At 39.4% G+C, this 18,878-nt stretch overlaps 1 protein-coding gene across 1 annotated transcript in view; it reads right to left on the bottom strand.

Moving 5' to 3' along the window:
• AGMO (alkylglycerol monooxygenase) overlaps nt 1-18,878 on the bottom strand; it is a 298,597-nt gene that overhangs the window by 173,895 nt on the left and 105,824 nt on the right. The gene's annotated exons all lie outside the window — the stretch shown is intronic.

The following is an 18,878-nucleotide window of genomic DNA, read 5'->3' as shown; positions in this document are numbered from 1 at the left end:
TCTAGTAATTAGTACTACTAACTAGTAGTACTACTAATAATAGTTGTCATGACAGTTGCAGTACTAATAGTAATAGTCCTAGTTGTACTACCACTAATAGCAGTAGTAGTGATAGTAGTTGTATCATAATAATAGAAGTGTCACTATTAGTAGAAGAATCACTAATAGTAGTAGTAATAGTAGTAACCACGGTATTACTAGTAACAGTAATGATAGAATTAGTATTAATAATTATAGTAACAGTACAGGCATTAGTATGCTAGTAGTAGTAGTAGTAATAGTAGTAGTAGAGATGTAAAGAGTGACATCATGGATACTGAATGCCAGAGTTGTTTATATCACAACCTAGAGAAAATAAAGAGGTATTGGTGGTCATTAGTTTGGTGAATGATATAGATTTGCCTTTAGTAATAGGGGACGATGGGTATCCGTATGGAAGGCAAATTGGAATGGGGAGATATTGGAGGTAGGAAGCCTACTTGAAGACTATTGAAGCAGTTTAGACCAAAAGTAGCAAAGACATTCACTCAGATTGAGAACAGAACCAAAGAGATGGATTATTATATATATATATAATTGCGGTAAGGGGGAAGAGGGGGGGACCATAACAAATTCTGTTCAAAATGTATATGGTTTGAGATGCTTACAGGACATTGGTTTCAAGATGTCAGATTTGGAGAACAGCTGGTAAATGGGTCTGGATTATGGAAGGGAAATGATGTGCAATCTTTCTGAAAAGATTCAAATGCCTTATGATTTCAACTCAGGAAGGAAAAGATACTTTGGCAGTTGAGGGATGGGAGTCAAGAAAACCAAGACTCCATCTACCGGATGCACTGAGAGAATGTTCAGCATCAAGATCTGGGGAGACCCTCTTTGGGCCATTGTGTTCCATGCTGGGTGTCCTTTTTATGAAGAATTTTGATAAACTAGCAAAAGTTCAGGGGAGACAAACCAGCACATGGACAGGTACTGTGTTCAAGATAAAAGAGGATCAGTTAAAGTAACTGGAAATGTTAGGGGGCAGGAAGAGAGGAGATGGAAGCTGTCTTGATGGATTTGAATGGTTACCCCAGAGAAGCAATTTTAGCCTTGTACTACTTGACCATAGAAGCCTGAAGCTAAAAAGAGAGAAATTTAAGATGGATATAAATGAAAACTTCATTGATCAGTCAATAAGAAGGTGGAAGTATTCAAGCAACGCTGGGTGAACACTTCTTAATCAAGGTGTGGTGGGATCTGGGGTGAGCCCAGTAACCTCAGAGGTCCCTTAAAAACATGAGCCTCTATGCTGAAACTCAAAAATTCTCTAAAATTAACTATGGTTGATGCTGGGCTTTTTTTTTTTTTTTTTTTTTTTTTTGGCTTTTCAAACTTCCTGTAGTGTGGGTCATTAACCTCTTTCAATAAGTGCCCTTCCCTCCTCCTCCTCAACTTTTAGACCCTTCATCATACTACCCCCCCTTCCCTGACATTACAAATAGAAGCCTTTGAAAAATATGAAGCCCTTTGGGATTTATTTATTTGTTAATGCTATTTTAATGCAGCCAAGCTAATGTGCACACTAGGGGATGGGTTCTTCAGGTGAGTTTCAATCGCAAGCTAATGACCTATGGGTACCCAACTTCCTCATGACCTCCACAGAAGCTCAGTGAGTGAACAAAGAATCTGAAGAGGTGGAGGTTAAAGACCTGTCTCTTTGGTTGTTTTAAAAGCATTTACTTCCGATCACAAACTGTGTGTAACACAAGCCCTCACCCAATGAAGCCCAGCTGTGCAAACAGGGGACTGTAACTTGATCTAACTGCTTCACCTCGGTCAGTTTTTTTTTTCCAGTATTGGGAAAGGTTCAAGTAGGTTCCTGTGATGTTTTTTACAGTCTGTGTTCATGTTAGGTGGAGTCTGATGGTTTTCAGAGAGAATTGCAAAAGATGTATTTTAATAGTGAATTGCAGACTCCAGAGGATCCTTCATGAGCACAAGAAGGAGCCAGACCTTGATCCCAAGAATGGACCACACTTCTCTGAGGGCTGCCTGGCTGGGATTTTTGGAACCATCATGGGAACAATAAGGAAGAGATAAAAGGATCATTATCCCTTCCAGAAGAAAAATTATTTAAGGAAAAAATATGTATAGAAAAATAGAAATTGCTTTGTAAAAATGAATTATGTTTCACCACTAGGAAATAAGGAGCTTACAGCTCATAATAATGAACAACCGTCTTCAGAATCTTCAATGGAAAATTAAAATGACCTTGGGTAACAAGTATGTGCTTAAGTGCCAACCATGCAAAAAAAGGAAAAAAAAAAATTATATCTCCTAATTATCACTACAATTGAACGGTTTGATGAGACCAAGATAATTCAAGAATGTGTTCATCTATCCCCACTATATTAATGATGGGTAATGAGAAATTGAGACTTGTCTTTAAAGATGCTAAGTAGCTCTCAGAAAACTGAATTTCCATCAAGGAAATGGATACATGGATTAAAAACAGACTCTAGCTTCACATCATTCTATGCAAACAAGAAAGTCTGGGGAAATTGACTTAATTATGATTAATGAAGGAACAGGCTGTGCTCATTTTAACTATCCCTAAGAATATCACATCATCTCTACCCTCTGAACATAAACTCTTTATAGATAGGTGCTGCCTTGCTTTTGTCTTACTGTCCTGAGTACCCATAAGAGGACTTGGATTGATACTTGTTGATTAATTGTTCCGAGTTTGTGTTTAGTAGACCTTTAGTTGGCCTGAGTTAGGATGAGGTGAGAAGGGATGGGATATTGTAAGATTGCTTGAGACTCTGAATCTAGCATGTTAGCTTGATAATCTGTCTTTTTAAGCCATTAAACATGTCCATTCTGGTAAATTAACACATATTCATTTAAATCTGGAAGAAATACAATTTTGCTTTTCATTTATTAATCCTACAAATATTTATTATTTGCTTACTAAAGACTAAGAGGTTTTAAGTATTTATCATATGATTTTTGGAAACACTTTACCAGGATGATCAATGCTTACAAAATAGCCTAAATGTGATAAGGCAGATATAGAAGAAAGAAAGGGGAAAAAAAAGAAATGGATAAAAAGGAAATAAAGAAAGGAAGAAAAGAAAGCAAGAAAGAGAGAGAGAGAAAGGGGCAGGGAGGGCAGGGGTGACAGGGAAGGGAAGGGAAGTGAGGGAAAGGGAAAGAAAAAAGGGATGGGAATAGAAAGGAAGGGGAAAAAATAAAAATAAAAAGAGACATAGAACTCTAAAGAGATAGAGATAAAATAATGGAGGGATTCACTCTTGCTCTGAAATCTTCAAAGTGCTTGTTATATATCTAGATGAAGGGAAAGATTATCTCCCCAACTCCCCATCCCTAGTCTCCATTGATTCTATATTAGCATTTGATTTCTGAAATAAGGTAACATTTTCCTCTAGTATTATTTTTTTAAGTAGTCTCCTGCCTTGACTGCTGATATTGAGAGATTCTCCCTAAGAACAAGACCCATGCTTTCCCTTGCAGATGTCTGATCCTCTGAATTGAATTGAGCTGTCAAAGGCATTGTTCATGCACTTCTCTTGCAATTCTAGACCCAAGCTCTGGAAATCCACCTCATGGTTTAGAACCTCTACAAGTTGTAGAAGTCACATTGTTGTCCAAGGGAACCCAGCTGAGGATGACCTGCCTATGGCTCTTTTTTTCATCTAGATCTTTGAGATGTTAATAGAATCAACACATGTTGGAGTTGGAAGGACTTTAAAATTTATAGTCAATTGAAGCCCTATAGCTGATTGAGGAATAAAGATAATACAAGGAAAGAAAGAGAGAGGAAGGAAACATGCATTTATGAAACATCACCCCTGGGGCTGGTACTGTACGAAAAGCTTTACAGATATCATCGCACAACAATCTTGGAAATTGAGGCATAATTGTATCCCTAGTTTACAGTTGAGGAAACTGAGGTAGGAAAAAGTAAATGTCTTGACCAAAGTCTCCTAGCTATTAAGTATGTGAGACTAGATTTAAGCTCAAATCTTCCTAACTCCAAAGCCTCCTGGCTCTGTGTTCTACTGACTACCAATTTGATGACTGACTGAAGAACACTTGTTGATCAACAAGTTAATCAACTAAGGTGTTTTAACTAAGGTGTTTTAACTAAGTTTAACTAAGTTTTAACTAAGGTGTTTTATTCTCTTAATCAATGGATATTTATTAAACATCCACTCTGTGCCAGGCATGGTGCTAAGCACTGAGAATAAAATATTAATAAATGAATTGATGAAAGGACAGACAAATCATCAAATAAATAGATAAATAAAGCAATAGTCCCTGCCCTCAAGGAACTTCCAATTCAATGGAGAAGATAATATGCAAACAAATATAACAAAACGAGCTACCTACAAGTTAAGTAGGAAATAATGAACAGAGAGAAGGCCCTGAATTGAGAAGAGATGGGAAGGTTTTTCTGCAGAAGGGGATATATTAGTTGGAACTGAAAGGAAGCTAGGGAAGACAGTAGTCAGAATAGAGAAGGCATATTTCTGGGCATGGGAAATAGCCAGAAAAAATGCCTAGAACAAAGAGACCGAGTGTCAGGTTTGTGTTATAGCCAGAATGCCAAGGTCAGTAAATTGAAGACGACTCGTTGGGGAGTAAGGTATAAGAAAGACTGGGAAGGTAAGAGGGGACTAAGTGATGAAGGGCTTTGAATGCTTAAAAAGAAAAAAAAAGGAGGGGAGCATGTTGCTCTTATGCACAATAGAATAAATAGACTTTATGGACACACTCAGACCTGCATTTTAGGAAAATCACTTTAAGGGATGAATGGATAGGCAGGGAGGCAGGGAGACTTTAGGATAATGAGGTCTGTTTTGAACATATTAAGCAAACCCTCAAGGTAGTTTCCTTGCTGGTTCTATATTCACAATTCTACCTTTCTCTGATACCTGCCCGAGTTAATGGACACATTCAAAGACTTAACCTTCAGTAATGTAGCCCTTCACCTAATTCCTGGAGGGAGGTTGCCCTGCTGGGAGAGCGGTTTTTTGTGGAATTCATGTGATGAATTCTTGTCACCTGCTTCTTGAAAAAGGAGAGTTCCACTCTGATGTTCAGAGGCTCTTGACTGCTCTGGATCACAATGCAGATTTGACTAAATCAATCTCTCCTAAAGACTTTGGGACCCACTAGTCAGAGTGGGAAGGCTGAAAAGTGTCTTCGCAAACAACTTGGAGAGAAATTGAACCATCTGGAACATCAAAAACCCAGGCCAGGCCAGAATCTGGTGAGTGGGTTGCTCTTTCCTGGCATCTTCCTTGTTCTGAGGGATGAGCAATGGGAGCAGTGACCCTACCTTGTGCCTACATGAATTTTCCCAGCTCAGAACTGCTGCTCTCCCTCGATATCGGCATTCTGTCGTGCAAGAGACAGAGCCCTGTGACGTTCCGTGCATGTATGCACAGAATGATGGAAATACTTGGCACTTCTCAGGGTCTGGGGTGCCAATTCCATGAGAAACACAAAAACTCTCCCCCTTCCCCTACCCCAGCTTAGTCATGCATGACTAGCAAGTGAGCCAGAGAAATTAATGGAGCTGAACTAAACAGACTAAGATTAGTAACAGACCCAAGCTATCAAAAAGCTGGCTAATTGGACCATCCTGTCTTTTGTGGATGACAGTAGATATGTCCTCATTCCTTCTCCTGTTCTCTGCTCATTGAAGGAATTAGTCATGTCGTCAGTATTATCATCACCATGGCAGAGGCTTTCTGTGGCCATTGCTGGGATGGTACCCCCAGCTCTTCCCTTCTTCTACCTGTCCACTCAGAACTTCTAACCCTGACAACCTCAGGAGGAAGCCAGTTTCTTCAGGAAAAAAAAAGGAATACTTTGGCCAAGCCTAAAGGCTTGTGTTCAGCACATTTTACAAATATCCCCAGCAAGGAGCACTGGGGTGGAGGATCAATCATCTGAAGAGTTCATCACATTTTCCCCTTTTCATTTCCATGTTTGGTGACAAGTGAACACTAAATCAGTTCTTCAGAGGAGCAAACTAAAACAAGTTTCCACCCTCCTTGAGCTCTCTCAGCTCCCCAACCATGTCCCCTGTGCCTGAGAGTATTGTTTTTGGAGATGGAGGGCCCAAAACACAACCTTTTCCCTTGGGCGGCAAGAGAGACCTCTGGACGTATCTTCTGGACCAATTAGGAGCCTTTTTCTAAACACATGTCGAGAAGGAAGAGATAAGAAATTGTACCCAGTTACCTGGCAGCCCTGTCACCATCAGCCTCAGCAGTGGCTGCCACCCCATTTAGTAGCATTCCCATAGTGCTTTGAGGCTTGCAAAGCCTTTGACATTCCTTATCTCACTTGATTGTCACAATAACTCTGGCTTGTATGTATTTTTATTTTTTGTTTCTATTTTCTAGATGAGGTAACTGAGGCAGACAGAAGTAAAATGATTTAGCCAGGCTAACGCAGCTGATAAATGTCTAAGGCAGATTTCAAATTCAGTTTGTTTTGATTACAAGTCTATCAACCTATGCTGACACACCCAGGTACTGCCATGATATCAAAGCTTGCCCAGGGCTGGAACCTCCCTGTTCACCTTTCTCCTGGATTTCTGCAGCATTTCTACTGGAAAGAATGAGACAATCCGCTTGCCTATGGTTCCTCTCATAATCTCTCGGGACTTCCAAAGTCACAGCTCCCTTCTCTGGACACTACTTTCCCAAATGGGTTGTATCTCCTTACTATAATAGAAACTCTTTAAGTCAAAGTCTATCTCACTCTTGTCATTGGGTTCTAAATACTCATCTCCTCCCTTAGACATAGATTAGATTATTACTATTTACTAGTGGTTGCCAGGTAGTTTAACAGGTACAGTACTGGACTTGGAGTAGAGAAGACCCAGGTTCTAATGCAGCCTCAGACAATTACTAGCTGGGTGATCCTGGCAAGTCACTTCACTCCCTGCTTGCCTCTGTTTCTTAATCTATAAAATGAGATAACAATAGCTTCTGCTTCATAATAATAACTGGAGGGTCATATCGATTTTATTGATTGTCCCTATCACCTTGTTGAATCGCACTAAATTTGTAGGGTGTGTGTGTGTGTGTGTGTGTGTGTGTGTGTGTGTGTATAGATCTAGCTCTCTCTCTATATATATATATCTATTTTTTCAGACAAAATGCTGGCTACCTGCCCCAATTGTAAACTGTAGAAAGTATTTTTTTTAACCCAAGGGGAAGACTTTATGTTTATCCCTATAAAATTTCATCTTATCCATTTCAGGCCAAAATTATGGCCTGGCTAATATCTTTTTGAATCCTGACTTTATCATTCAGGGGATTGATTCCCTGAACTCCCCAGCCCCTTCCAACACATTTACCCAAAGCACGGTTTCTCTGTTACTTCCTGAACCAAGACTTTGGGCAAGGAATCTAACGTCTCTGTACTTCAGGATGCACATCTGTAAAACCGGGTGAAAGTGAGTTTTTGAGGAATCCTTGGTGAGTGACTGTTGACTGAGTATCTTTCCATCCTCTAATGAACACGGAATGACTAACGATATTGTGGTGTTTGGGGCACTGTCAGCTTTTATTAATTTAAAATAAATTGCAGGAGTTGCTCCGAGCAGAACAACTGCAGGCATTTTGGCAGCACACCAAGGTTTCAAAGTACCTTACCTCTGTTTACTCATCTGGGCCTCAGAATAAACCTGGAGTTTGTTAGTAAAGATATTCAAGATAATTTATAAAGGAATAAACTGAGGTTAGTCAGTGACTTGCTCAGAAGGTCAGTAATTTGCTTGAGAACACTGGTGCTAGAAGTGCATATTGAACCCAGATTTTCTTGATTCAAAGATCAATAATCAGTAAACATTTATTAAGTACCTACTCTGTGCCAGGCTGTATTCTAAGGGCTAAGGATACAAAATAAGGCTCTCAAAGAGCTTACCGTCTGCAACAGTATATCTATTACATCATATTCTTTCCTGTCCCAAGTACAAATGTCTAGAGTATTAGAACTAGAAAGGAATGGAGGAATCATTTATGCAAGTTCTTCCTACTACAAGAAAGGAAACTGAGGGCCTGAGTTATTTCTGCTGTAGCATCTCTCTCAGATGCTAGCTTTGGCAGAGGTGGGACTGGAATCCAGTTCTCCTGATTCATAGTTACTGGTATTCACTTCATTAGATTTTTGTGGAAGTTGAGTGGAAAGCACACTGAGCCCTTAACAGAGTAACAGGGCCAAAGCCTGCCACTGATACTCATCATCTTGGTGACCTTGGTCCCTTAAATAAAAATGTAGACCTCTGTTTCTTCCACTCTACAAGGAAGGGAATGAGTTTCTGGATACTCAGGCTCTTCCTGCCCAAAGTTGACAATCCATATTCCATTAATCTCACAGCTTCTAAAAGTCATATAGATTAAAACCAAGAAAACTGAATTATTTTTGTCTCCACGATGGACATCCCTGACATGTAGAATGATTGGATTCTCCCAAGCAAGAACAAGAGTGGCCTCTGGGCCAGGAGGACTCACACTGATTGACAGGCCCTCCTACAGCATCCGTGAAGCAAGCTTGTAGGGAGACAGCAGGAACTTCTGCTGTGTTGTGTTTGGAACAAGGGTTCAGTTCATTTGTCTCCCTCACTTACAAAAGCCAAGAACAAATAACCTCTTAAGGAAGAGAAGATCTATAGAAGGAAATCCACAGGCAGGCAGAACAATGAGGAAATGATCAGAGGGAGGGGGAAGGGTAGACACCACCATGACAATGGCTGTGCACAAAGTGGGGGCCATCTGCCTGGCTTTATTTTTCCCTTATGGAACCCAGTTGAGCAGAGTCCAATGATCCTGTAAATAACAAACAGAACTTGCGAGGATGTAGCCTGGACTTCAGTTCATTTATAACTTCCTGAAAGACAATGACAGCTTAAGGATGGCCTTGCCACTTAACCCTGAGCTTAGAAAACAAGCTTTCTTGCTTCCAAGCCAACAAGTCTAAGGTTTACTTCAAACCTTTTCAGGCCCCAATGAATTTGTCAGCTACCAAATAAGGAAAAGAAAAAAAAAGAGGCTCTGAAATGGACAAGGTGTTCCAAATGTTCCTCTCTATATATCATATATTTCCCCCTCTGGAGCAAAGCCCTGATGTCTCTGCCCTAGTTTGGCTTTTCTTATGCTATTCCTTTTGAGTCCTTTAAAGAATTTTTGGGTCGGACTCACTTTATTCATTCCCAAAGATACATCTGAAATTTCCAATTGACTTCACCAAATCCTTTCTTCTGCCTTCTCATGTGCTGTTCCTTAAGAGAGAAGAATTAAGAATTGTACCCATTTGGTGGGAATCCTGTCACGACACTTCTAGGAAACACTTCCCTAATCTTTGACACTTTGGAGACTAAGGCAATGGGTGAATATGTGCCAGGTTAATATCCATAGGCCAACTTTTCTGAGCTCAAAGCCTGCCTCTTACTTAGCTCTGTTTCAGACTCTGGGAAACACTACAGCTCACCAGATTCTTTTCATGAATTCTATGTTAGCATGCTGGGCATCAGTCTAGTTCTGAGAATGGTCATCAAAGACACTCTACCATTGTTTGAAAGTCATGGCTAATTACACCATGATGCAAGAGGCCACAGTTTCCCAATGGACTTTGTTGTCTTTACTTATTAAAATGGAAACTCCTTGAGTTCCTTGAGAAGAAATGCTTCTATTTATTGTCCCAGAATTTGGCATAAGATCTGATACATAGTAAGCTACTAAATACTTCACACACACACACATACACACACACACACACACACACACACACAGAGTATTCTCATGAACATGTATACATTACTACACACACATACTATAATACACACACTAACATATATATATGAATACTTGTGTTCAGTCACTTTTTTTTCATTCTTGTCTATCTCTTCATGATCCCATTCAGGGTTTTCTTGGCAGAGATTTTAGAATGGTTTGCCATTTCTTTCCCCAGCTCATTTTATAGATAATGATGGTGAGAAAAATAGGCTTAATTTATTACCGAGGCTCACACAACTATTGAGGCCAAATTTAAAATTAGGTCTTCCTGAATCCAGGCCAAGAGAGACAGACAGACAGAGAAAGGAGAGTGGGAGAAATAATAGCTATTTTCATTCACGCATTTGTATATTTGTTTATTTATTTACTTAGATATTTATTTATCTGTTTATTTGTTGTCATTTAACCATGACTTTCAGATGAAGTAATAGTTGTAATTCAATTTAACAGGTATTAATTAAATACATTTAATAGATACTGTAATTAAAAAAAAACAAACAGTCCCTGCCCTCACAGAGCCTACATTCTAATCCTAATTAATGGTTTTCATAGAATCTAATATTACCTGAATAACTCATTCTTTGTTGGGTACCTTGCTCCCACGTTTCCTTCTATAAAGCTTCTCAAATGATATCATGTTTTATACATGATTTAAAGTCATCGTGCCAGAGTCACTTTATTTACTACAAGAATCAAGATTAGTTTAAGCAGCACCCCATGCATATGATTAATTTCCATGATGGATCTCCCATTACTGCATGTCGATAAGGTGTCATCTCTCTTCTAGATCCCTACTTGTATGCTTGGTTATATCACTGAGGGATAACTTTAAATCTCTGAGTGGAAATCTCATGTGTAAATAAGTGAACACATGAAAATTGTACCCATATTCCTCATCTGTAAAATGGACATAAGTGTCCTTTTGGACTGAGCTAACATAATAAAAATGACAATTTTACCTACATTGATCTACTTGTTTAGTCCCACACCAATCAAACTGCCAAAAAAAATTTATAGAACTAGGGAAAATAATAACAGAATTCATCTGGAAGAACAAAAGGTCAAGAATATAAAGGGAATTAATGGAAAAAAATACAAAGGATGGTGGCCTAGTAGTCCAGATCTAAAATAAGAATCCTTTTGTTACTTCTCTCAAAGGGGTATAAGAACTGCACATTATCTCTAACAATGAATTTTTTTCAGTAAAATTGTATCATTCTGCCATAATTTCTCCTAAATGTGCAAATGTACTCCAAATACAAATAATTATAAGGGGATATTTTCATTTTACTTTGAAAAATAACACTTTTCATTCTACTGTTTTAGAGTATACACATGCACTGTGACAATTGACATGCTGTTGTCTTCAAGGCATTTGTAAATTCTGATCCTTCCAGTGTCGGTGGGACACATGAATCCTAAAGCCTCCCAGAATGATAAATGTCCATCTATTGTACTTTGGCTTTTATAGGCAACCTTAAAATAAGAAGTTAACTTTTAGGATTGATTTTTAACTTAGAATATGCAGAAAGAAACTTGAGAAGCATACCACATTTAAATGGTCCACAAATGAGTAGGAATCTTGGTGCTGGATGCTTTCCCCAAACTCCCTGAAGTGCTTGTTACAAAAGTACATTAAATATTATCTTAGAGTGCAGTGTTATTGGTGTGGTCTAAGGGTTAGCGAATCGGATGGGCGGCCAACAACTGGGATTCCGTTCCCAGGCTTCTCAGCAACTGGGGATGCTGGACTACCACGCAAATTGTTCAATTTGTCTGTATGATATTTGTCCAATATTATAAATAAAGGAAAGTCATAAGCTAGAGAGAATTTTTAAACAAACTCTAATAACTTTTGCTTTTCTAATAAAAAGATTGTTATAAAGACATACTGCAGCATGTAGAACTTAAAGCAGATTGCTTGCCATGTTAGGCAGGAGGGAGGAGAGGAAGGGAGGGATAGAATTTGAAACTCAAATCTTTTTTTTTAATTGTTAAAAATTGTTTTCAAATATAACTGTGGAAAAATAAAATATCAAGTAGATAGGCTACATGACTTAGAAGCGGAAAGAAATTCTGGCTAAGACATGAAATAGAAGACCAAGAAAAAAACCTTTCATCTTCCTGGGCCTCAGTTTCCCCATCTGTAAAATGCAGGGGTTGCTGTCAGGTCCTCAGAAGTCACTAACACTTACAGGTCTAAATCAGTGGTTTTGTGATCTCAGAAAATGATCACTGGAAAGTGAACATTTCACAGGTAACTGTCTTGATGTATTTTCCCGATCACTACAGAAAAAGTGTGGGTCTGAGCCAAAACCAAAGACAGGCCGGACAGCTGTCCTGAGCAGGAGCCCAAATCTCTCTCAATAACAAAGTGATCTCTCAGCCTGAAGCCTGATACTCGAGCTTTCTCTCTTGCCCCAAGCATCAGTGAGCTGAGCTCTGTGGACGGAGGCCAAGGGACCAGCCGGCCATCCTGTGCCGGAGAGGTGGAGGCTGAGCTTGCATGCTGGGGGTTCCTCTGGTGATGTCATTTCTGATGCTGCAGCACATGTGAAACTGATTAGCTGGGAGCAAATTAGCATGTTTCTGGGCAGCCAGCTGATATGCAGATGTCTGACATAAAGCACACACAGACTCCGACGCTCAATTAGATGGTTTTGAAAAGCCAAGCCCTGGATCATTGAAGCCTCGTAAATCTCCACCTCTTCGAGAGTTTCTTGGGTTCAGCTCTCTGAAATGGCAGGTTTGGGTCATCTGAGAGTCCGGTTGTCCTGGAGGAGCTGAAGGGCAAATTGTGTGTGTGTGTATGTGTGTGTGTGTGTGTGTGTGTGTGTGTGTGTGTGAGAGAGAGAGAGCGGGGGGGGGGGGGGGGGAGGGGAAGGAGAGGGGGGGGGGGGGAGAAGAAGTAAAAGGAAATGAGAAAAGAAGGAAAGGGAGAAAGAATAAAGAGGGAGAGAGAATAAAAGAGAGGATGAGAGAAGTAAAGATGGGAAGAAAAAAGGAGAGAAAGTGAGAAAGAGAAGGAGAGGAGGGAAGGAAAACAAGAAAAGAAGGAAAGAAGAGGGGAAAAGGGAGAGGAAGAGAGAGAGGCGGGAAAGAAGGAAGAAGAAGGAAAAGGGAAGAAGAAGAAGAAGAAGAAGAAGAAGAAGAAGAAGAAGAAGAAGAAGAAGAAGAAGAAGAAGAAGAAGAAGAAGAAGGAAGAAGAAGGAAAAGGGAAGAAGAAGAAGAAGAAGAAGAAGAAGAAGAAGAAGAAGAAGGAAAAAGAAAGAAGGAAGAAGGAAAAAGAAAGAAGGAAGAAGAGGATGAGGAGGAGGAAGAGGAAGAAGAAAGAAGAGGATGAAGAAGGTGAATAGGAGGGATGATGGGATAGCAGGAAGAAGGAGAGAGAGAGCCTGTGTGTGTGTATGGAGTTTAAAGAATTCTTCTTTTGTTCTTTATTTAAAGGAGCTCTCTTCCTTTGCATTCTAGGCTGTCTTGTAGAAAGATTGATGCTCAGGGTCTCTGCAAGGAAACACACAGAGCCCAGCTTCCTAGCTGCCTGTGGCTTCCTCCCTCCTTCTCTGCAGGACCTCACATATTTTGGCAGATGGTATTCAGACAGGAGGGAAGGGCTCTAATGGCAGGAGGGATGCCAGGGAAACCTTTTTCCCACAATGTTCAAACTTCAGAGTGAAGCCATGATGATGCAACAACAAGGAAACCTCGGGCCAATGGGAAAATGTTGACCTTTAGCAAGAAAGGCAGAAGCATTTATTCCCCAACCAGGATCATGGGGGTTGGGGGGGCTTCACTTATCCCCAGTTGCCTGCTCCCACTTGGCCCAGGTTAAAATCCCAAATCCTCAGCCTCTCCATCAAAGCCTTTAGCCCTGTCTGTCTTTCCAGCTTACCTTGCCAGCCTTACTGTCTACGACTGCTCTGAATGCACCATCCTCTGTTCTGTTAAACTATCCTGCTACCTTTGTCCCCTCTCCTTGACATCAGGCCCCCTCACCTCACTGCACAAATAGGTCCCTGTGTCTACAATACACTTTCTTTTCACAACAGCCCTGTAAGATACTTAAGACTCCATTCAAAATGCAATTCAATCACCACCTTCTACAAGTTATTAACACATTTCTCCTCTATAAATTGCTTCTTTACTTTAAAAATACAATTGTATTGATTCATTTCACTATTTGTTATGTCCCCAATAGAAAGTATTTTTTTTCTGGATAGAAATTAATTTACTTTTGCCTTTGCTTCCCTAGTGTATATTATGATATAAAATGTCTAATGAATTGTTACCTAATAGACATGTTTAATGCTTAAACATGTATTTCATCAAATCCAGCCATTCTAGAGAGTGATTTGGAACTATGCTCAAAAAGTTATCAAACTGCAGAACCTCTGACCCAGCAGTGTTACTAGTGGGCTTTTATCCCAAAGAGATTTTAAAGAAGGGAAAGGGACCTGTATGTGCAAGAATGTTTGTAGCAGCCCTGTTTGTAGTGGTAAGAAACTGGAAACTGAATGGCTGCCCACCACTTGGAGATTGGCTGAATAAGTTATGGTATACGAATGCTATGGAATATTATTGTTCGGTAAGAAATGACCAGCAGGATGCTTTCAGAAAGGCCTGGAGAGACTGACATGAACTGATGCTGAGTGAAATGAGCAGGACCAGGAGATCATTATGTACTTCAACAACAACACTATATGATGATCAATTCTGATGGACGTGGCCTTCTTCAACAATAAGATGAAACAAATCAGCTCCAATGGAGCAGTAATGAATTGAACCAGCTACACCCAGGAAAAGAATTCAGGGAAATTCCCCAATCCCTCTATTTTTGCCCTCCTGCATTTTTTATTTCCTTCATAGGTTAATTGTACACTATTTCAAAGTCTGATTCTTTTTGTACAGCAAAATAACTATGTGAACATGTACACATATATCATATCTAACATATACTTTAACATATTTAACACATATTGGTCAACCTGCCATCTGGGGAGAGGGTGGGGAGAAGGAAGGGAGAAATTGGAACGGAAGGTTTTGCAACTGTCAATGCTGAAAAATTACCTATGCATCTATCTTGTAAATAAAAAGCTATAATAAAAATAAAAAAGTGTATTTAATTTGTGAAAAATAATTTATCTGAGTTGATCCAGCTATGTAGTTAAGGGATGTCTCTTTGCTCTTTGCTGCAAAAAAAAGAGCCTTTCCATCTTCCCTGATGTTGCTTCCTCTTCTGTTTCCTATTCCCCAAATAGACTTTGTGTTTGATTTGGAATCAGGAAGACCTGAATTTGAAAACTGCCTCATTGACTTTTGGAAAGTCACTGAACCTGTGTTGTTTGCAACATTTTCATCTGAAAAGTAGAGATAACAATAACCCCCATTTCGAGGGTACTGGTAAGGAAAACACACTACTATTTTATAATGTTTGAGATAATATTTGTAAATCATGTCACAAAACAAATTGTTCTACAAATACTAGTGATTCTTCTTGATTTTTTTTCTTATTGATTATTATCAAGAGCTGTCTTGATTTTCCTTTTGTATCCTTAGCACTCAGCACAGTGCTTACCAAGTACACAGTAGGCATTTAATAAATGATCTTTCATTCATTTAAGAATCCCTTTCCTCAAATTTTATTTTAAAAAATCATTTTAAGAAAGACATTTTCTCTGCCCGATTTTAGATTAATTATTGTTTTACGTCTCAAATCCCTTTCCAACTTAACCCTTAAGTTCATCAGACATAAGTGAATTGTCACAAATGGGACACTTTGGGCTAGACTTGGGCAAAACTAAAGGAATTTAACCTTTTTTACCTCAACGTCAAAGGGAATCCATTTAGCAAATTTACTGCAGAAATACCAAGTCACCATCAAAATAATTCTGCTAGTATCTTGCAAGTCTGTCAAAGAGCTTCTTTTTCCAAAGTAAAAGGTATGAAAGAAACACTATATGATCCTGCCTTCTCCCCCAAGAAAAACTACCCTAAACAAAAACCCACGTGTGTGCCGGAATCATTAGATCAATAGCGTTGTTCGTCTTGTCTCTGTGCTGACGCCACTCATGCTAGAGTGGGTTTTAGCAGTACTGAATTCAGCTGCCACCTTCTGCATTTTTGCTGCCATAAAAAAGGAGGTTCTGGCTGTCATCATTAGCTTCAAACTTCCTCTCAGCCTCATTGAATCCACAAATCCCCTTGTCTGCCTTTCCATCGCACTCATCATCTGACGGGACCAGGGCCAAAGAACAAGTCTTCATTTCTAATCTGAGTTTGCGTGGACGTATCAATATCTGGGGAATCAGATGGTGTGAGATGGCTGGGGAAGGATTAAAGAAACGTGGAATTCAGAGAAACAATCTCCTTTGAGTGTTCTTGATCACTGCCGAAAGAAGAGGAAATACAGATATAATCCAAAGGCACCTACAAGGAGAAAGACCATGTCTTCTTCAAAGATAGGAAATGCCTTTCATCTAAGTATCTCCAAAAGGACTTTACAAGTCGGCAAGAAACAGAGCCAAATATGTGGAATAACTTGTCTACCGTCACATAGTAAATCAACGGCTGAGGGAAAGTGATTTCAAACAGGAAAGGCTGCCTCGCAGAGTGAATGGAGAGTCACCCCTGAAAGCAATAGATTGCAGGTTGGAATCGGAGCTTTGAGACATCCTAGATTAAGGCCACAAAGTTAAGTAGCTTTGACTTCCTAAACCTCACTTGCCTTGTTTGGAAACCAGGTATAACAACACTTGCTCTCTGCATTTCATACAGATGTCTGAATAAAATGAAACTTTTTTTCAGAAGATCTGTAATCTAAATGAGATAGATGTAGATAACTGAGATATGGAGATAATTACCCATTCAGTGATGTACAAGTTCACCAAGAAGAGGTCACCTAATATGAAAAGGGTCTCAAGCCTTCACAAGCTGAGCTACCCAATAGAGGCTTCTCCCCCACCAGAAACTGGAGAGGGCAAAACTTTGGAGAAGTATACTTGAAACAAGGTGTAAACTCAGTGGAATTAATGAGATAATGGTTCTCTAGTTCACATATATATTTAGTATTTAGTATAGCGATGTAATGGTTCTCTAGTTCACACATAATCAGTATGCACCAAGGGTGTCATTACAATAAGATTTATAAGGCTAAAAATGACTGGAAGAGAGACATTCTATCTTTGACCATCCTCCTGGTGGCTCTCCTGCCTCCTGCACTAAGATCAAGACTGGGCCAGAATAAAGAATCTAGACTCTATTCTTGACCACTGTTGTTGTGTGATAAGCTGAGACCAAGGCCATTCCAAAGGACCTCCAGAAAACTAGCTTGAGCATTACAAGAAACAATAGCCACCCATCTTCCTTTTAATCATCCATGTCTTTGATGGCACTATAAACTGGCTCTACTATGTGATTCCTTATTTTTAATATGTGGCACTCCAGCCATATTATTAGTTTTTCCTTTGAATGACACTGATTTTGAATTCTTCAGAGCATTTCATGATATATAATAACAGTGGTAAAAGATAGCTATCAGAAAGTCTAGGCTTTGTTTCAGGGAAAAGCTAGAGATCATTAAAATAATTGTACAACTTCCCTGAGGCCATCCTGCCCTCTGTCCTCCAGCTAAACTGGAAGCACATTTTATTTGCTATTTTTCTCTTCTGTCCCCATCTGTTAAATAGAAGACTTTATACATACTCTAAGTGATCTGTAAATATGATTTCTTAAAAAAAATAGGAACTCTGGGGAATCTTCTGAATTTATTTTTACACCCATGCCACACCTACCAAGATTGGCAATAATTATAAAATGGGTATTTGGCACATAAAGAATCTGAGATTTCCTCATCCTGGGCATGCAAGCTCTATTTCTACAGACTGAGACCTCTATAGAACTTAATAGATAATGATTTTTCAAGAGTTTCTACATCTCCTTGGGAATAAGCTCGTGATGAGTACTCCTGCACATAGACTAATCAGGAATAGACATGAAGTCAGAAAGACTTGGGTCAGGGAGATAAAGAGTTTCGATCCTGCTTCTGAAACATACTTGATGAGTGACTTTTGGGTAGTTGGATGACAGGTAGACACCAAAGGAAAATGAGAAGCTCTGAATGGGTTTGGCAAACCTTCCACCAGAGGGACTCATGCTTCCTGAACATTCTGTGTATACCACTTATAGAAGGAGGAGGAAGAAGAAGAGGAAAATAATAGTGATAGTGGTGGTGGTGGTGGTGATGGTAGTAGTAGTAGTAGTAGTAGTAGTAGTAGTAGTGGTGGTGGTGGTAGTAGTAGTAGCAGTAATAATAGGAGAATCAGAAGAGAATTTCTTATACACTTGAATTAAGTTTTTGTCACAAGGAAAACCATTGCAAAATGTGGTTGTCCAAAGAAGTCTATCAGTTCTACAATGGCGTGCTTGCATAGATTTGGGATAATAGATGATGCTTTCGTGCTTTCCCAATCACCAATGCAGTGAAACACAGCCATGTGCTTGCTCTTGCTTGAACATGTTATTTTAAGTGATATTGGATACCTTCAACAAGGATGAAAATGTGATCAGGGTCAGCTACCACACTGATAGTAAATTATTTAACTTGAAAAGGCTATAAGTCAAGACAAAAGCAGAGAGAGATTTTGTATAAAATTTGGAGTTCACAGATGAGTGTACATTCAATGCAGCCTCTCAAACAGAGAAGCAAGAAAGGATGGAGAAATTCTCTACCATTTTGTTACCAAGAAAACACAGTTGCTCTACTGACCATACATGGAATCACTGGTTATAGCATATGGAATAATGTTGAATATTGTGGATAAGTCCATTTACCTTGAAGTATAATTGCCAGGGACCTACACATAGGTGATAGGGTTGATACATGCATTGTCAGGCTTAGGTCAGTGCTTGGGAGGCTCCAAAGAAAAGTGTGGAAAAGAAGATGTATTGGGCTGCCTACCAAACTGAAGGTCTTCAGAGATGTTCTGCTGACTTCATTGTCATATGCTTATGAGACCTGGACAGTGTATCCATCCCATTCCAGGAAACTGAATCACT

Source organism: Sarcophilus harrisii, chromosome 5 (assembly GCF_902635505.1).
Source record: "Sarcophilus harrisii chromosome 5, mSarHar1.11, whole genome shotgun sequence".
Taxonomy (NCBI): Eukaryota; Metazoa; Chordata; class Mammalia; order Dasyuromorphia; family Dasyuridae; genus Sarcophilus; species Sarcophilus harrisii.
The sequence above is the reverse complement of the archived record's forward strand: the minus strand, read 5'-3'. Positions and strand labels throughout refer to the sequence as shown.